Here is a 21,325-nt window from a genome sequence, read left to right as displayed (position 1 = left end):
GGTCTCCTTAACTGGTTTCTTGTGTAACCTTGATAGGCTTACTCATCTTACTTATCTCTGCTTTAATTGTTCTCTTTTCCTTTGCATTTTCATATTAGTTGAAAATTGACCTTGTTATTTGGAGGTGTGGGGGGGTGGGGACCAAAGTCTAATAATCTGTCACAGATTACAATATCAAATGATTTCCTTAATATCATTACCACTGCTGGGGTTTTACGATTGGTGAACCTACCCACAGGTTCAGCCAGATAATGATTGTTTGTAAATAGTTGTTGCCCTTTTTAAAACCATTTTGATACTTATGGATTGGTCACTTTGTGCCTCTTATCCTGTTTGCAAATAATCTTTTAATAATTTTATAGTCCACAATTAATAACATGATCGGATGATTAGATCTAGAGATCCTTTTTCGACCTGTGAAAAAACATTCATTCACGTTTTGCATGAGGCTATGCAAAAGAATATCATTAGTAAAATGTTTGCTGATTATTTAGATCTTTGAAAGGAATGAGCAGTTATTTTATCTAGTCCTTTCTTTTGGGAAGCAAAAATTAGAAGTACATAAAATCAAAAAAATGCTTTCTTTTTCTTTTTAATAACCAACAGTTGTTTGGCAACTTTGAAAGTGTCCTGCAGTCATTTGTAAGACAGGATGGCCTGCTGACATTTTCCTAAACAAAAACAAAATAAAACGTATTTCAAATGTAATCATAATATTTTTTTTAATTCATTAAAAAAAATATTACAATCTTTTTTACTTTTTGGGTTTAGTTATAACGTTCATTTTTTAAAATTATATTGATAAATATTGTTACCTTATCAGTATTTTTCTCAGGTGTATTACAATATAAAGACTCCTGTATACATTACTCATTCAATAAATTAATCTTTATTTTTGAGGCAACTATAAATCCCCACTGAATCTAGAAAGACGGTCACCCACATGCTCATCACCAGCAGACCCGACTACAGAAAAGCACTCTATGCCGGCGTCACCCAGAAACAGCCTTAGACACAACAGAACGTCCAAAAGCAGCAGCTAGACTGGTCCTCGACATCCCCCGCCACAGACCTATCACACGCCTCTGACAACTTCACTGGCTCCCAGTCAACAAGATAATCACCTTCAAGCTCCTCACACATGCCTACAAAATTCTCCATGGCACAGAACCAGCATTTCTAAACCGCAGCCTCTCGTTCCACATACCAGCCAGACAACTTTGCGCCACCCAACTTCCCCTGGCCACTGTCATACAGATTAACAAGAACTGGAGGAAGATCCTTCTTCTACCTCGTTGCCAAGATCTGAAACACCCAGCCCCTCCACCTCACGCAATCCGCATTACTGACCTAATTCAGGAAGAATCTCAAGACCTGGCTCTTCAACTATACAACCATACCCAGATGAATCAGCAACCCCCCAAGCGCATTGATGCTCCCATGGGTGAGTAGCCGCACTATGCAAACTCTTACTTTTAGTTAGGGCAATTTTCAACAGCACCAGACATATTTTATACTACAAGCCAGTTGATGTTTATAGATAAGATATCAGGGTGCTCCTACCTATTTCTAATTTTAGATGGCACTTTCACATATCGGCTCTCTGATAATGTAATGTCCTATGCACTACTTTTAGAGAGTCACTCAACTGACCACAAAAGGGTGGAATAAGCATTGTTTTGTGGAGGGCTTGGTCTTTCAGCCAGGCACGGTGCAAGTCTTATGCTGTGAGGGTCCACTTAAGACAAATATGTCACTATTGAGTTACTACTGAAGCCATTTATTTTTTGTCCAAAGGTTCCAAGTGGCAAAAACTGGATTTTGTAGCCATCTTTCTACAGGGATGGATAGGTCCCAGTCATTGTTCCAGTTCTGGCAGGGATCTCTGAGGACATGTACCTTTACCAAGAGGTCCACTGAACCTTTCAGGTCAACAAAATCAACCCTTTTTTTTTCATCCTTGAGAACACCTGCCCTCGTTAAGCCTCTGTGCTTTTACCTGTTTCTCCAGTGGTACAAAGTGGCTTAGGCCCTCATTACTAGGTAAAGTCTAAATAGGGATCCAAGTACAAACCTGTGTTTGCACAGAAATGGAATTTGGAGTTCTGGTATATTTATCAGAGCCTTGCAGTTTTCCCCTGATAAATTCGGGCCAGTCAAATATATTAAAATTGATCAATGTCTGGAAGGCCTGAAAAATACAAAAGATTCAGAACTCGAATTGTTAAAAAATGATTTTGCATGTTACATCATATTTTCCTTTCAAAAACTCAGAATAAAAGGTATGTATCACAAATGGCAAATACCTCATCCTGGGGTGATGGTATTTATCACATGTGGTAAACACACCACCCTCCACAAAACCATTTTTCTCTAAACGCTGTAAAATTGTTTCTGGTCACTACTAAATATCTTTTATCCTTAGCCACCATTTCTGTCTGTTCTTGAGTCTTCGGCAAAGCACTATGAGATCTCTGGGTGATACATGCGCTCTACAAGAAACAGTACATAGACATAGATCTACTACAGCCCTCTGATTCTCAGGCACCTATTCTTTCTACAGCTAGGGTCCAGTCCACAGTGTTCAGCTGGGCCTTCTTGGATTGAAGAGCAGTTGAAATCTCTTGTTGCCAGACAGGAGTCCTTCAGTCCTTTTATTCCACCATAGTATTCTTTCTTCAGGTTTCTCAGAATGGTCTAGGAGAAGGTGGTGAGAAGACGATTTTTTCCTGTACACAAGAAAGTATTTAGAGCGCTATTCCAACTCAATCCTATTTACTTTCTCAACATATGCTTTCCTCTTTTTTTCAGATCTTCTTACCGTTACTATAAAATTCACAGAACCCCTACATCCAAAATAGCTCACCTCTTCTTCTGTTAAAAATGTCTCTGGCCCAGCAAGACCACTTCTCTGGTTACATGAGGTCTCTACACTTTGTGAGGGCCAACAACTGTTTTTCTTCTGCTAAAAGGAGAGTTAGTGAGTCCAGAAGAAATTTGGAAATGAATGGGAGAATATCCTGTGAGCCCATTTAACATCTCCAAGTCGAAATAGGTAATGTGAAGGGAAGTCCATGTTCTGCCATGTGTTCATATACTTTTTGCCAGAAGACTAATCCCTGTTAAGTGGCTGTTGTTGAAAAAACTCCTGCATTCCTGGGGCCAAAGGCCAAGCCATTGTCCTTTGGAAAACAGGCATATTGACTCCAGCCAGCAATGTGTGTATTTGGCCTATGTAGGTGAGATGAGTGGCAACACTGGTTCTAACATAGATGTCACACAGGCAGCACATAGTACATTTTTGCAAAGTTACTTATCCACAAAATTTATCAAAATCTAACTGCACTTTTAAATGAGATTTTGAAAATTAGATGTGAAATATGTTTTCTATATTTCTCTAGCATTTTCATCAGATAAAGTGTGAAGTCTATTTTAATCATGTCTAGGCCTGTCTTATGGAAAATATAGCCAAACCTATACAGTGTAAATAGCTTTCAGGTCTTCAGTCACTGTAAGCACACACGTTCTAAACCTGTAGTGTAACACTTTTTATGCATTAGGCACCCTGCCTTGTGAGCTTCTGAGGGATACTTTAGAAGTTACTCATTAATATATAAAAATTGGTTCCCTTCATGATTAAGGCACTTTTAATTGCCATGGGTCACTGCATTGCTTCTAAAACAGTAGTGCTCATAGCAGACGTATATTTGTTGTTTATGTGAGTGATATAAATAAGCACTGCATCACACAAATTAAATTCCATGATATTGCTGCAATTTCTACACCATCTGCCATAGCCGTACGGGATAGTTAAATAAGCCTTTCAGTTAGGTAAATCCAATTCACAGTATATGGTTCCAAGTGAAATCACAGGCAGTGTTATATTTTTTGGCAGTGGTACAGCACAACCATCAAAAATACAGAAAAGAAGATAAGGGGGCATGATAAAAATGATATCCTTTCTTACAGGTCTTCAATACAAGCACAATCTGGAAGCAAACAAATATATTTGCCTTGTGTATTTTTTCTCTGAGAAAACAACATAATTATCTGTGGACAAATATATTTTGATAACAGGTTTAGAATTACATATACAGTTATTAGGGGTGACAGCATTTTCGGTGCAGTTGGTTCAGGTGCAATGTGTCATACCATGTATAACTTCCGGGGGTGGGGTATGCACATGCTCCCAGCAACCAATACCTGCTACAAACAAATAAGATGCACCAAATGAAATAGTTTTATTTTTCAGTAGATGTGTTTGAAATAGGCACGATAATGATATTGTACCTTACATGATTCATATGTTTAAGGTACAATATCATTAATGAGTTTGTTCATGATATGAATAAACTCATTAGCAAAGTTTTGCCCCTTTCGGAATTAATAATTCACAGAAATTATAGTAACTGTTTGGAATATAAAACACCGTTAAAATTCATAGAAAAATGGGTGAAATTTAAACTGAAAGATTAAAGTGATATGTCACCTACCAAATTTATCTGGTCTAAAATATGGTATGCTACATCAAAACTCAACATAAATTATTGATTTGAGAGACAGTTAAAGTGAACAAGAGGAAGGAAAAGAAGCAAATTATATGGTCAGGGTGACGAAGGATAGAGCGAGAATAGTTGTGTGATGAAAAGAGTGTATCTGACATGACTGGAAGTGATGTAAAAACAGTGTGAGTAGAGATCTGAGCTAAAGATTTGGAGAGATGGGCTGTATGACGAGAGTGAAGAGGGGTGAAAATTAATATGAGAGAAACACACTGTTCATAAAGAAACAAAAATACTTTCTCAGTGAGATGTATATAAACCATCTACTACCATCCCACACTGCAGTGTACACGAGATTACCTCAATGTAATGCCCATAAGTGCACCCCCACATTTTTCTTATTGAGTTGTATGTTTTAAGTGTAAGTCATTGTAGCCCCCATTGACCAGAACAAAATCCCCAGCTTCAAATAACTACTTATTATAAGAGCGCCACAGTGACATAGTAAAGGTTATTTACTACCCAAGTGCCAATAACATGGCATAAAAAGTGTGCACGGTTGTGGAGTTATAAAGTGTGAAGGTGAGTAGTCAGTGGGTGTATATGGTCTATGTGGGAGGGAACAGCAATTACAACGCAGTCTAAAACACAAACAAGGAAAGCTTAACAAGGCATGTGTCTTTACCACGCATGTCTTTATCACACAGTTTTTTACCACGTCCTTCCATTACAACTCCTGCCATTACCATGCAGGTAACTGAAAACCTCAAAGGTTACACATATAACTTGCGCCCCACAATGCACTGCTTATGAACTCACATATTACATCACTCATGACATGGTCAGTGGCATCTAAAATGACATCACAGATGACATCATCCAGGGACTGTGAGTGTTTATAAAAAGGTTAGGAGTTTTAAATATATATGCACCAAGGTGTATTGATGAACCAGTGGGTGTATGAGTGCCTGCATGAATGATTCAGTGGGTGTGTGACTGGCTGTATAATTTGGTGATAATAGGTGTCTCAGTGAAGGTGAGTGACTAGGTTGTGTGTATGTCTGTGTCAGTCTGTCAGTTGATGTCTAAGGGGCTGTATGGGTTGGTGAGTGGATACGTGACTAGCTGCATCAGTGATGGATTGGTTGTCTGGGTACATGTATGGGTGTATGAGTATCTGTGTGGGTGAGTGAGGGGGTGTGTGACTGCCTGCATGGATGGGTGAGTGGGTGAGCCAGAGGCTGTATGAGTTTGTGAATGTGTCTGTGAGGGGCTATATGAGTGACTGAGTGTGCGTATGGCTGTGTTGGTGAGTGAATGGATGTGTCAGTGGTATATGGGTGAGTAATTACATATGTGAAAGGCAGTATAGGTGAGTGTTGGAGTATATTAGTAACTGTAAGTGTGAGTGAGTAATTGTGAGAGTAGCTGTATGGGTGAGTGTGTGCTTGTGTCAGTGACTGTATAGGTGAGTGAGTATGTGCTAGTATCTGTATGATTAAGTGAGTGGGCATGTGTATAACTACAAAGATGAGTAAGTGTATGATTGACTCTATGGGTGAGTGAGTAGGTGTCTGAGTAGCTCTATGGGTAAATGACAGTATGTGAGTCGCTGTATGGGTGTATGAGTGGAGATATCAGGGGCTGTATTAGTGAGTTGGTGTATGAATACATCCGGAAACCTGAATGAACGCCTCTTCAGCGCCCGACATAGCCATCGCCATCCCAGACGGCTACAAGATCATCCGGAGGGACCGCATCAACCACACCGGAGGAGGCATCGCCATCGTCCACAGGAACACCATCCGCATCACGACCAACACTGACGACACCCTCGCAACCGCCGAGCACCTGCACTTTCAGGTCCACATCAATCCCAAGACCACCCTCAGAGGCACTCTCATCTACAGAATCCCGGGACAACGCACACAATTCAGCGAAGACATCGCCGACTTCATCAGCCCGCACGCCCTCTGCTCCGCTGAGTACATCCTCCTCGGGGACCTCAACTTCCACATGGAGAACAACAACGACCGCAACACCACCACCCTGCTGGACAACCTCGCCAACCTGGGACTCAAGCAACTGGTGACCACCCCCACCCACTACGCCGGACACACACTCGACCCCGTCTTCTCATCCAGCAAGGACATCGCCTTCAGCCACGCCACCGGACTCCACTGGACGGACTACAGCTGCGTCCACTTCAGCTTCGCAAGGACCACGATCCACCACCACCAGCAACAGGCTGCACGCAGGAGCTGGAACAAGATCACAGCCGACCAGCTCGCGTCCTCCCTGAGCACGAACCCTCCCACCAGCACAACGAACCCTAGCCAGGCGGCCACCAACCTCACGAAGTGGATCAGTGACTGCGCAGACGAGCTTGCCCCCCTGAGGACCCCGCCCAGCAGACCCAGTAGCAAGAAAGCCCCATGGTTCACCGACGAACTCAAGAGCCCCAAGAAGAACTGCCGAGCCCTCGAGAGAACCTGGCGCAGAGACCCAACACCGGACAACATGACTGCCCTCAAGCTCACCACCCGCAAACACCACCAACTCATCAGCGCCACCAAGAAAACTGCATTCAAGGAACGACTGGACAACAATGCACACAACAGCAAAGAACTCTTCAACATCGTCAAAGAGCTCTCCAACCCCAACGCTGGAAACAACGACATCACCCCTCCGCAAGACCTCTGCAACTCCCTCGCCTCCTACTTCCACAACAAGATCGCGGACATACACAACAGCTTCAGCACTCAACCGACGAACACCACGACCGAACCACCGCCCCCCACCACCACCCTCCTCGCACTCCGGATCTCCGACCGACCCCTGCCCTCACCACGTCTTCAACAAGGCCGACGCTGTCATCGCACCCCACCTGCGGGACATCATCAACACCTCCTTCGACACCGCTACCTTCCCGGAGAGCTGGAAGCACGCCGAACTCAGCGCTCTACTCAAGAAGCCATCGGCTGACCCCACCGACCTCAAAAACTACCGCCCCATCTCGCTGCTCCCGTTTCCTGCAAAAGTCATCGAGAAGACCGTCAACAAGCAGCTGGCCGCCTTCCTTGAGACAAACGGATCCCTCGACCCCTTGCAGTCTGGCTTCTGGGCCAACCACAGCACCGAGACCGCCCTGATCGCAGTCACCGATGACATCCGAGCGCTGCTCGACAACGGAGAAACAGCGGCCCTCATCCTCCTTGACCTCTCCGCGGCTTTCGACACTGTCTGCCATCGTACCCTAGTGCAACGTCGGAGTCCAGGAGAAGGCACTATAGTGGATCATCTCCTTCCTCGCAGGAAGGACACAGAGAGTCCGCCTCCCTCCGTTCAGATCTGAAGCCACCGAAGTCATCTGCGGCGTCCCTCAAGGCTCCTCGCTCAGTCCAACCCTCTTCAACATCTAAATGAGCCCCCTCGCAGACATCGCACGCCAGCACAACCTCAACATCATCTCCTACGCCGACGACACCCAGCTGATCCTCTCCCTTACCAACGACCCCGCCACCGCCAGAGCCAACCTTCACGAAGGGATGAAAGAGGTAGCCGAATGGATGAAGAACAGCTGCCTGAAACTGAACTCAGATAAGACGGAAGTCCTCATCCTGGGATCCTCACCCGCCACTTGGGACGACTCCTGGTGGCCCCCCGCCCTAGGCAGCGCATCCAAACCAACAGACCACGCACGCAACCTGGGCTTCATCCTGGACTCCTCCCTCTCCATGACCAGACAAGTCAACGCCGTCTCCTCGTCGTGCTTCAACATCCTGCACATGCTACGTAAGATCTTCCGGTGGATCCCCACCGAGACCAGGAAGACGGTCACCCAGGCCCTCGTCACCAGCCGTCTGGACTACGGCAACACCCTCTACGCCGGAACCACCGCCAAACTCCAGAAGAGACTCCAGTGGATCCAGAACGCCTCAGCACGACTCATCCTGGACATCCCCCGTCGCAGCCACATCTCCGGACACCTGAGAGACCTGCACTGGCTCCCGGTCAACAAGAGAATTACCTTTCGTCTCCTTACCCACGCACACAAAGCCCTACACAGCCAAGGCCCAGGATACCTCAACAGCCGCCTCAACTTCTACGCTCCCAAACGCCAGCTTCAATCGACCAGCCACGCCCTCGCCGCCATCCCCCGCATCCGTAGAGCCACCACAGGGGGACGGTCCTTCTCCTACCTCGCCGCCAAGACATGGAACTCCCTCCCCACCCACCTCCGCCTGACCCAGGACCACCTCGCCTTCAGGAAGCAACTCAAGACCTGGTTGTTCGAGCAGTAGCAGATCCCCCTCCCCCAGCGCCTTGAGACCCTCTGGGTAAGTAGTGCGCTATATAAATGCGATGATTGATTGATTGATTGATTGATTGATTATGAATAGCTGTATGGGTGATTGAGTGGATGAGAGTGTAGACCTATGAATCGGTGAGTAGGTGTGTACTTGGTGTGTCTATGTTTTTGAGAATGGTAGTGTGGAAGTTGGAGTGGGTGTGTGAAAAGTAATACTAAGGTGTCATTTCAGATGTCATCAGTGATGTGATGAGGGATGTCACTGACCATGTCATGAGTGATATAATATATGAGGTCATAAGCAGCGCATTGCAGAGACGCAAGGTATAATTAGCTGAGCTAACTATAACTGTTGAATTTCTCTGGTTTTGTGTGAGTTAAACCTGAGCTTAACTATATCATCTCTGTAACCTTTGTTTTTTTCAATGAATTTCTAAGGTTTTTTTTAATTCTAATTCCTAACTATAACACCTCTGTAACCTTTTGTTTTTTCAGTGAATTTCTATGTTTTTTCAATTATTAGTCGCATTTGTAGAGTGTTGGAGAAAAGGGTCTGGGCCTCCAACCAGCTCTTAGGAATCCAGCTGGTACCAGGAGGGCTTCTTGGCCCCCAAGGTCCCTCAACAGCCAAGGTAACTTTATCCATCAACCATTAGTGAACCACAAACCACGTTTGCAGAATGCTAGAGAAAGGGGGAGTGGCCACCAAAGACCTCTTAGCAATCCTGCTGTGTGGGACTTATTGGAGATGACAGGAATGGTAGCTGACCCCAAAGATGTCCTTTGGGAGCCACTAACCCTCCTATTATCTCCAGTAAGACCCACACAGCAACATTGCCGGGACGTACTCGGAGATCAGGCTCCCTTTCTCCACCTCCCTATAAATGCATCTCATGGCGCACAGCAAGTAGGCTGTTGTGGGTCTTGGGGGGCAACTACCCCTCTTGTTACCTCCAGCAAGTCCCACACTGTGGGTTTGCTAAGAGGTTTTCAGTGGCCACACCCCGTTTCTCCACCACTTGCAACCGCACCTCCTGGCACACTGCTAGTTGGGGAATTAAGTCCCCTATTGGCTCTAGAGGATCCTTAGAGGCCAACTAGCCCTCCTGTTACCTCCAATAAGACCAACTCAGGAAGATTACTGAAAGGTCATCAGAGGCCACGCCCCTTTCTCCACCACTCTGACAATGCACCTCCTGGCCCGTTACTTGTTGGGTAAGAAGTCCACTTTAGTCCTCAGGCCCTCATGAGGCAAGGGGACCTCACTGCAGAGTGGTAGAGAGAGGGGGCATGGCCTCTGACCACCTGTCAGCAATGTGTACACAATAAGGCTGCTGAGACAATCTCTCAATGCCTGGAGGGTCGAGAGGATCCTGGGTTGGAGTAAAGCCTCCCACGTTCAAACTTATAGTCACAATAGGTTACTCCAACTGACCACATAGTGGTCTCTATAGGGTGCACTTAACTGGGGGACTTGAAGAATGACATGTAAGGTAAGGTTTGTCACTTCACCTTAAGGTGAGTAGTGAAGCAATTCCCTTTTGTTTATTTACCCTCACAGACCCTAGTAGTGTCATGCTTCATCATCGGGTCACCCCGGGCTCGACCACAGTGATGAAATCTCTTTGGAAATGTGGAAGACCAGGGGGACAAATTAAAGATAAGAAACCTCTGACAGATTTCCCTTTATTCTTGGGTCTGTCAGGGTTAATATATTTTTTTAAATGGGTTGGTATAGAAATGTTATGGTCCTAAGACCCTAATGCCAACATGTTTCAGTCAATATGCGGCCATAACGGTCTAGGACTTTCTTCAGGGCAGAGGTCGGCCTCCCTAGGGTACAGTATAGGGGGATCCCTATCCTGTAACTGTAATAAGAGGATTTGAACAAGCCGGGGAGGAGATCAAGTAGGTTTGCAGGCGGGGCAGGACTCTTGACAAAGTAAGTACACTGCAGGGCATTTTTAGATGAGGGACCACGGCGCCCACCCCTGACTTTTTCCCACCGGCAGGAGGTGATGATCACCGGAGCTGCAGGAAAGCAACAAAGGACTTCCCACATTTGTAACTTTGAGTTCCCGGGGAGGTGGCAGTCCCCAGGGTGGTGGGTGGGCCAAGGAGGCCTGCCCATAATTCATAATTGAAAGTGTCCTGGGGAGGTGGAGGTTCCCGGGGCTTTGATGAGCCCAAGGAGGGTGGTCCTGTGTGCCCCTCCTGTACTTAGAATTTGACCCCAGTACCTGGCCCACCCAGGTGTCAGTCTAAAGTACTTGCTTTAAAGAAAAAGTTGCCCCCAAATTCGCGATTAACATGATTTTGTGGCAACATTAAACCATATATATATATATATATATATATATATATATATTATATATATATTATATATGCTGCAAGGCTCGTCTTCAAGGAGACGAAAAGACGAGGAAGACCCAAGTTTAGTGAAAGTTTTTAAATATTTATTTTCGTGCTTGCCATATCGTCACAACGCGTTTCGGCAGATCCCTGCCTTGACCACATATTTTTTTTTAGGCTGTGATAGAATCCTAGGGTGAATCCTAGGTGTGCTCCAACACCATGGCGTGGGGTCAGGGTATTGAAGGTTCTTGTGCTCCTTTGACAGACAGTAAATGCACAGCATCCTAAAGGGTGATCGATCGGTAACTACAGATGTTCCTCAAGTGATAGCAGATCCAGTTCAGCCCATCCATGGAGCATGACATTATATTCTTTTTGATAGTCACAAATAGGGTTACTTTTCAGCTCTTTGTAATGCGCTTTAAGCTTCAGCAGACTTTTCATTTACCTGTGATACTGGTTGGTTCTCAAAATGATGATGTTGCCTCATGTGTCTGAGGGCTAAATGACGATGGCTTTAATGTTCCTCAATGCATTTAAATCTTGCCAATCCTGTGCTGTTCCAATTCTTTAATCGTTCCACTGTCCTTAACTTGTTAATATTCAGTATCACTTGTTAATATGCCAGCATTTATTAAAACAAATCAACCAAGTTACTAACCGGCAATTGTGATGTAAACCTAGCCACATGCCATGCAAGGTAAGAGCAGTGGGGCTGGGTGGAGGGAATTTCAACTGATGATGATGAGGGAAAGTTAAATAAATAATACATTTTCCCTCGTCTGTCAAAATACACCCCAACTGGCCCCATCGCTCTTACCAGAACAGTTCGCTGCTGTTGGCCAGCTCAGTTCCACTCCTTCCCTGAAAGTTTGGGGGTGATTGGTCAAGCGTGGGTGGAGAAAAAAGGGGGGTCCCAAAACGTGTTTTCCCCATGCAATTTCCCATAGGACCTTTAGCCACGGCTACAGCCCGAACGGCTGAACGGAATTATGCCTAATTTGGCAAAGAGTTAGTGCTCAGTTCAGACTCGTGCCTGTTGCTTATTTGGTGTAAATCCGTTCAGTAGTTCCTGAGAAAATGACAGTTAAAATCATTTATATATCTATGGGCGTGGTGGATCCGCGTATCTATCCATGTACCCTACAAGCACCCTTCCGTGCACGAGCTGAATGCTAATTGGCTGACAAATGTTAAAATCAGGAAGTGTTGGCAGCCATCTTGTGCTTTGGTAGAACCGAGGCACAATAAACCAAACAAAAAACGGGAAAAACACAACTGATGTGACATCATCCAGTGAATGAGTGATTCTCTGAAATTTAAATATGTTTTATATATGTATATCTCAAAGTCGATGGAAGAATAATGGGTATATAAGTGTCTAAATGGATGATTTTTTTGTAAAATTAATTGTATAACTGACTGATTAATTGTATCTTAGTGAATACATGGGTTAGTGAGTAATGTTTAAATATGTAAATATCTGTATCAGTCTCACACATTTTTTTAATAAGTGGCTGCATGGGTTGTTGAGTAGCTACATGAGTGTCTACATATCAATCATGACATGGTCAGTGGCATCACTCATGACATCACTGATGACATTTCAAATGACATCACTGATGACATCATCCTGTGAATGTGTGTCTATCTAAAAAATAAATATGTTTTATATATGTATATCTAAAGGTCGAAGGGAGAATAAATGTGCAAATAAGTGTCTAAATGGATTTTGTTTTGTAAAAATTATTGTATAACTGACTTATAAAGTCTATCTTATTGAATACATGTATTAGCGAGTAATGTTTAAATATGTACATATCTGTATCAGTGTCTCACTTTGTGTATAAGTGGCTGCATGGGTTGGTGACTAGCTAGATGAGTGTCAATATGGGTTATTAGTTGGTTTTTAGAGTATCAGTATGAGTGTCTATATGGTTCGGTGGGGGATATTACTTAGCGCATAGATGCATGAATGAGTGACTTACTGTTTGTATGCGTTTTGAAGACAGCATGTGTGCAGGACTGTATGGGTGATGAGTGTGTGTATAGGTGTGTTAGTGAATGAATGACTGTCTCAATACTATCTTTATGACTAAGTACATATGTTTTAAACTACTATATGTGAGTATTGGTGTATATAAGTGAGTATATACGAGAGTGAGAGATTGGAAGAGTTCCTGTATAACTAAGTATGTGTTTCTATAAGTGATTGTTTAAGAGAATAAGTATGTGTACATCTATGTACAAATAAGTGTAGTGGTGTGTGTATAGCTATAGATGCAAGCAAATGGACATTTGAAAGTTTATTTGTATGTGTAAGTATGTGTGTGAGTAACTCTATGTATGAGTCTAGGTGTGTAACAGGATGTACAGGTGTATGAGTACATATGATGAGTGAGTACATGCATGAGTGACTATATAGAACTGTTGGTGAATGAGTGGATGTGTATGTAGATTTTGGAATTACTGAAAAGGTTGTTCTAACTAGTATTGATATCTCCATTGTTTTGAAAATTGTAGTTTCTATTTTTCAATGTGTGTATCAAAGATTGTATTAGGGTAAGAGTAGGTGTGCCACTCTTTCTCAAGGATGATGTCATCTGTGATGTCATTTGAGAGGTCATCAGTGATGTCACGAGGGATGTCACTGACCATGTCATGAGTGATGTAGAATGTGAAGTCATCAGCAGTGCGTTGCGAGCGCGCAAGTTATATTTAGGTGAACTAACAATACCGGGGCAATTTCAATGGTTTTGTATGAGTGAAATGTCCAGCTAACTATAACATGTGTGAAACCTATTGTTTTTTCAGTGAATTTCTAAGGTTTTTTAAATGCTAATTCCTAACTATAACGTGGCTGAAACCTATGGTTTTTTCAGTGAATTTCTATGGTTTTTAAAATGCTAATTCCTAACTATAACGTGGCTGAAACCGATGTTTTTTTGGTTGAATTTGAAAGGTTTTGTAAATGATAATTTTAAAATGTATTAATTATTATATTTCTTTTTTATAGTAATTAACCTACATTTTTATTAGAAATACTTTTATATATTTTATTTTTGAAGTTACATTTCATATTTTTAATGTAAAATAATAACAAAAGTAAATTCAAAAACAATGCACTGCTAGTGAAACTGCCTGGGTGAATTTGTAAGAGTTGGTTAGGGGCAGATTTACAACTCCCTTGTGCCTCTTTTACACCCCCATTGCATCACTTTTCTGATGCAGCGGTGGTGCAAAAGATGCGCCATGGTGTGTGGTATTTAGAATGTGACGTATCTGGGAGGTGCGTCACATTATAAATCCCTGTACCAGAAGGAAGGAGACATTCTTAAATGGGGCGGGGGTGGAGGGGGGTCGCTCCAGCGCAGGAACAACTCCTAAAAGTGGCTGAGTGAAATCTATAAGATTTCACTTTTTCACTTTTGGGCTCATGCTGTGCCAAAACCCTGCACTAGCTTGAAGCAGATGTAAGGATTGACCCAGCATTCTGAGCATAGGGTCCCCAGAGGGTATTGCACCGTTACATCGCAACTTTTACAACGCACTTCTATTACAAAGCAACTTTTACAACTCTGGATCCATTACATTGCATGCCTTTACAACGCATGACATTACATAGCAGATGCTATTACAATGCATGTTATTACAAAGTAAGTATAGGGAAGTATATACTTTTTTTAAAATATTATTTAATTAATTTAATTAATAATAATAATAAATAAATATATTAATTTATGTTTTTTTATTTTATAAATTAAATATATTAATTTAAGTAATTTTAAAAAATAAGTATGAGTATTGGAGTATATGTTTTGGGGTACTGTGGTATATGTTTTGGGGTACAGGGGTATTTTTAAGTTTTAGGGCTGGGTTTGGGTTTTGGGGTACAGGGGTATTTTTAGGTTTAAGGGCTGGGTTTGGGTTTTGGGGCACAGGGGTATTTTTAGGTTTTAGGGCTGGGTTTGGGTTTTGGGGTACAGGGGTATTTTTAGGTTTTAGGGCTGGGTTTGGGTTTTGAGGTACAGGGGTATTTTTAGGTTTTAGGGCTGGGTTTGGGTTTTGGGGTACAGGGGTATTGTGAGGTTTTAGGGCTGAGTTTGGGTTTTGGGGTACAGGGGTATTTTGAGGTTTTAGGGCTGGGTTTGGGTTTTGGGGTACAGGGGTATTTTTAGGTTTTAGGGCTGGGTTTGGGTTTTGGGGTACAGGGGTATTTTTAGGTTTTAGGGCTGGGTTTGGGTTTTGGGGTACAGGGGTATTTTTAGGTTTTAGGGCTGGGTTTGGGTTTTGGGTACAGGGGTATTTTTAGGTTTTAGGGCTGGGTTGGGGTTTTGGGGTACAGGGGTATTTTTAGGTTTTAGGGCTGGGTTTGGGTTTTGGGGTACAGGGGTATTTTAGGTTTAAAGTATTTTATTGAAGCAGGGTAAGGAAGGAAACAACAAAAACAAACATAGAACCACAGGTGCCCCTCAGAATCAGTGCGCATGGAACATTAGATACATAAAGGCAGTCCTTTCGACACGGTGGGCACAGTCGTGCCTGGATCTCACAGCTCGCGCACCTGTGGGTGAAAACAAAAGGGGAAGAAAGGAAAAAGGAAAAAAGGGGGAACAACCCTGCCCCTCCTTCCACCCAGCCATCAACCCCCCAACCCCCAAACCCCCTCCCCCACCCCCTGTACTGTGCCGTCAACTACTCGCTCTTCCCCTGTGGCAACCTATTGTCTACCCCCACTACCAGTTGCCAGCTTGGGCCGATCAAACTGGCGGGTCTGGCGGCGGTGTCAGCCGCAACAGTCTAAGATACCTAGGGCAACATGTTTCAGTCAATATGCGGCCATAACGGTCTAGGACTTTCTTCAGGGCAGAGGTCGGCCTCCCTAGGGTACAGTATAGGGGGGTCCCTATCCTGTAACTGTAATAAGAGGATTTGAACAAGCCGGGGAGGAGACCAAGTAGGTTTGCAGGCGGGGCAGGACTCTTGACAAAGTAAGTACACTGCAGGGCATTTTGAGATGAGGGACCACGGCGCCCACCCCTGACTTTTTCCCACCGGCAGGAGGTGATGATCACCGGAGCTGCAGGAAAGCAACAAAGGACTTCCCACATTTGTAACTTTGAGTGCCCGGGGAGGTGGCAGTCCCCAGGGTGGTGGGTGGGCCAAGTAGGCCTGCCCATAATTCATAATTGAAAGTGTCCTGGGGAGGTGGAGGTTCCCGGGGCTTTGATGAGCCCAAGGAGGGTGGTCCTGTGTGCCCCTCCTGTACTTAGAATTTGACCCCAGTACCTGGCCCACCCAGGTGTCAGTCTAAAGTACTTGCTTTAAAGAAAAAGTTGCCCCCAAATTCGCGATTAACATGATTTTGTGGCAACATTAAACCATATATATATATATATATTATATATATATTATATATGCTGCAAGGCTCGTCTTCAAGGAGACGAAAAGACGAGGAAGACCCAAGTTTAGTGAAAGTTTTTAAATATTTATTTTCGTGCTTGCCATATCGTCACAACGCGTTTCGGCAGATCCCTGCCTTGATCACATATTTTTTTTTAGGCTGTGATAGAATCCTAGGGTGAATCCTAGGTGTGCCCCAACACCATGGCGTGGGGTCAGGGTATTGAAGGTTCTTGTGCTCCTTTGACAGACAGTAAATGCACAGCATCCTAAAGGGTGATCGATCGGTAACTACAGATGTTCCTCAAGTGATAGCAGATCCAGTTCAGCCCATCCATGGAGCATGACATTATATTCTTTTTGATAGTCACAAATAGGGTTACTTTTCAGCTCTTTGTAATGCGCTTTAAGCTTCAGCAGACTTTTCATTTACCTGTGATACTGGTTATTCTCAAAATGATGATGTTGCCTCATGTGTCTGAGGGCTAAATGACGATGGCTTTAATGTTCCTCAATGCATTTAAATCTTGCCAATCCTGTGCTGTTCCAATTCTTTAATCGTTCCACTGTCCTTAACTTGTTAATATCCAGTATCACTTGTTAATATGCCAGCATTTATTAAAACAAATCAACCAAGTTACTAACCGGCAATTGTGATGTAAACCTAGCCACATGCCATGCAAGGTAAGAGCAGTGGGGCTGGGTGGGGGGAATTTCAACTGATGATGATGAGGGAAAGTTAAATAAATAATACATTTTCCCTCGTCTGTCAAAATACACCCCAACTGGCCCCATCGCTCTTACCAGAACAGGTCGCTGCTGTTGGCCAGCTCAGTTCCACTCCTTCCCTGAAAGTTTGGGGGTGATTGGTCAAGCGTGGGTGGAGAAAAAAGGGGGGTCCCAAAACGTGTTTTCCCCATGCAATTTCCCATAGGACCTTTAGCCACGGCTACAGCCCGAACGGCTGAACGGAATTATGCCTAATTTGGCAAAGAGTTAGTGCTCAGTTCAGACTCGTGCCTTTTGCTTATTTGGTGTAAATCCGTTCAGTAGTTCCTGAGAAAATGACAGTTAAAATCATTTATATATCTATGGGCGTGGTGGATCCGCGTATCTATCCATGTACCCTACAAGCACCCTTCCGTGCACGAGCTGAATGCTAATTGGCTGACAAATGTTAAAATCAGGAAGTGTTGGCAGCCATCTTGTGCTTTGGTAGAACCGAGGCACAATAAACCAAACAAAAAACACGAAAAACACAACTGATGTGACATCATCCAGTGAATGAGTGATTCTCTGAAATTTAAATATGTTTTATATATGTATATCTCAAAGTCGATGGAAGAATAATGGGTATATAAGTGTCTAAATGGATGATTTTGTTGTAAAATTAATTGTATAACTGACTGATTAATTGTATCTTAGTGAATACATGGGTTAGTGAGTAATGTTTAAATATGTAAATATCTGTATCAGTCTCACACATTTTTTTAATAAGTGGCTGCATGGGTTGTTGAGTAGCTACATGAGTGTCTACACATCACTCATGACATGGTCAGTGACATCACTCATGACATCACTGATGACATTTCAAATGACATCACTGATGACATCATCCTGTGAATGTGTGTCTATCTAAAAAATAAATATGTTTTATTTATGTATATCTAAAGGTCGAAGGGAGAATAAATGTGCAAATAAGTGTCTAAATGGATTTTGTTTTGTAAAAATTATTGTATAACTGACTTATAAAGTCTATCTTATTGAATACATGTATTAGCGAGTAATGTTTAAATATGTACATATCTGTATCAGTGTCTCACTTTGTGTATAAGTGGCTGCATGGGTTGGTGACTAGCTAGATGAGTGTCAATATGGGTTATTAGTTGGTTTTTAGAGTATCAGTATGAGTGTCTATATGGTTCGGTGGGGGATATTACTTAGCGCATAGATGCATGAATGAGTGACTTACTGTTTGTATGCGTTTTGAAGACAGCATGTGTGCAGGACTGTATGGGTGATGAGTGTGTGTATAGGTGTGTTAGTGAATGAATGACTGTCTCAATACTATCTTTATGACTAAGTACATATGTTTTAAACTACTATATGTGAGTATTGGTGTATATAAGTGAGTATATACGAGAGTGAGAGATTGGAAGAGTTCCTGTATAACTAAGTATGTGTTTCTATAAGTGATTGTTTAAGAGAATAAGTATGTGTACATCTATGTACAAATAAGTGTAGTGGTGTGTGTATAGCTATAGATGCAAGCAAATGGACATTTGAAAGTTTATTTGTATGTGTAAGTATGTGTGTGAGTAACTCTATGTATGAGTCTAGGTGTGTAACAGGATGTACAGGTGTATGAGTACATATGATGAGTGAGTACATGCATGAGTGACTATATAGAACTGTTGGTGAATGAGTGGATGTGTATGTAGATTTTGGAATTACTGAAAAGGTTGTTCTAACTAGTATTGATATCTCCATTGTTTTGAAAATTGTAGTTTCTATTTTTCAATGTGTGTATCAAAGATTGTATTAGGGTAAGAGTAGGTGTGCCACTCTTTCTCAAGGATGATGTCATCAGTGATGTCATTTGAGAGGTCATCAGTGATGTCACGAGGGATGTCACTGACCATGTCATGAGTGATGTAGAATGTGAAGTCATCAGCAGTGCGTTGCGAGCGCGCAAGTTATATTTAGGTGAACTAATAATACCGGGGCAATTTCAATGGTTTTGTATGAGTGAAATGTCCAGCTAACTATAACATGTGTGAAACCTATTGTTTTTTCAGTGAATTTCTAAAGTTTTTTAAATGCTAATTCCTAACTATAACGTGGCTGAAACCTATGGTTTTTTCAGTGAATTTCTATGGTTTTTAAAATGCTAATTCCTAACTATAACGTGGCTGAAACCGATGTTTTTTTGGTTGAATTTGAAAGGTTTTGTAAATGATAATTTTAAAATGTATTAATTATTATATTTCTTTTTTATAGTAATTAACCTACATTTTTATTATAAATACTTTTATATATTTTATTTTTGAAGTTACATTTCATATTTTTAATGTAAAATAATAACAAAAGTAAATTCAAAAACAATGCACTGCTAGTGAAACTGCCTGGGTGAATTTGTAAGAGTTGGTTAGGGGCAGATTTACAACTCCCTTGTGCCTCTTTTACACCCCCATTGCATCACTTTTCTGATGCAGCGGTGGTGCACAAGATGCGCCATGGTGTGTGGTATTTAGAATGTGACGTATCTGGGAGGTGCGTCACATTATAAATCCCTGTACCAGAAGGAAGGAGACATTCTTAAATGGGGCGGGGGTGGAGGGGGGTCGCTCCAGCGCAGGAACAACTCCTAAAAGTGGCTGAGTGAAATCTATAAGATTTCACTTTGTCACTTTTGGGCTCATGCTGTGCCAAAACCCTGCACTAGCTTGAAGCAGATGTAAGGATTGACCCAGCATTCTGAGCATAGGGTCCCCAGAGGGTATTGCACCGTTACATCGCAACTTTTACAACACACTTCTATTACAAAGCAACTTTTACAACGCTGGATCCATTACATCGCATGCCTTTACAACGCATGACATTACATAGCAGATGCTATTACAATGCATGTTATTACAACGTAAGTATAGGTAAGTATATACTTTTTTAAAAATATTATTTAATTAATTTAATTAATAATAATAATAAATAAATATATTAATTTATGTTTTTTTATTTTATAAATTAAATATATTAATTTAAGTAATTTTAAAAAATAAGTATGAGTATAGGAGTATATGTTTTGGGGTACTGTGGTATATGTTTTGGGGTACAGGGGTATTTTTAAGTTTTAGGGCTGGGTTTGGGTTTTGGGGTACAGGGGTATTTTTAGGTTTAAGAGCTGGGCTTGGGTTTTGGGGTACAGGGGTATTTTTAGGTTTTAGGGCTGGGTTTGGGTTTTGGGGTACAGGGGTATTTTGAGGTTTTAGGGCTGGGTTTGGGTTTTGGGGTACAGGGGTATTTTGAGGTTTTAGGGCTGGGTTTGGGTTTTGGGGTACAGGGGTATTTTTAGGTTTTAGGGCTGGGTTTGGGTTTTGGGGTACAGGGGTATTTTTAGGTTTTAGGGCTGGGTTTGGGTTTTGGGGTACAGGGGTATTTTTAGATTTTAGGGCTGGGTTTGGGTTTTGGGTACAGGGGTATTTTTAGGTTTTAGGGCTGGGTTGGGGTTTTGGGGTACAGGGGTATTTTTAGGTTTTAGGGCTGGGTTTGGGTTTTGGGGTACAGGGGTATTTTAGGTTTAAAGTATTTTATTGAAGCAGGGTAAGGAAGGAAACAACAAAAACAAACATAGAACCACAGGTGCCCCTCAGAATCAGTGCGCATGGAACATTAGATACATAAAGGCAGTCCTTTCGACACGGTGGGCACAGTCGTGCCTGGATCTCACAGCTCGCGCATCTGTGGGTGAAAACAAAAGGGGAAGAAAGGAAAAAGGAAAAAAGGGGGAACAACCCTGCCCCTCCTTCCACCCGTTATAAGTAACAAGGGTTAACCCAAAATAAGTCGCTGGGACCTGGGTAGCTATCGTTATGAATAGGGGGGTCCCAGTGAGGGAGAGCAAATTAATTCAAAAAACAATCAAGTAAATCTCATAAACAAAAATACCTCTATAATGTTTTATTCACATTATAGGAAAACGAGCATTATTGAGTATTCAAGAAATATATACAATGTGATGGTACAGGTGCCCCAT

Source organism: Lissotriton vulgaris, chromosome 4_1 (assembly GCF_964263255.1).
Source record: "Lissotriton vulgaris chromosome 4_1, aLisVul1.2, whole genome shotgun sequence".
In the NCBI taxonomy this organism is placed as follows: domain Eukaryota; kingdom Metazoa; phylum Chordata; class Amphibia; order Caudata; family Salamandridae; genus Lissotriton; species Lissotriton vulgaris.
The sequence above is the reverse complement of the archived record's forward strand: the minus strand, read 5'-3'. Positions refer to the sequence as shown.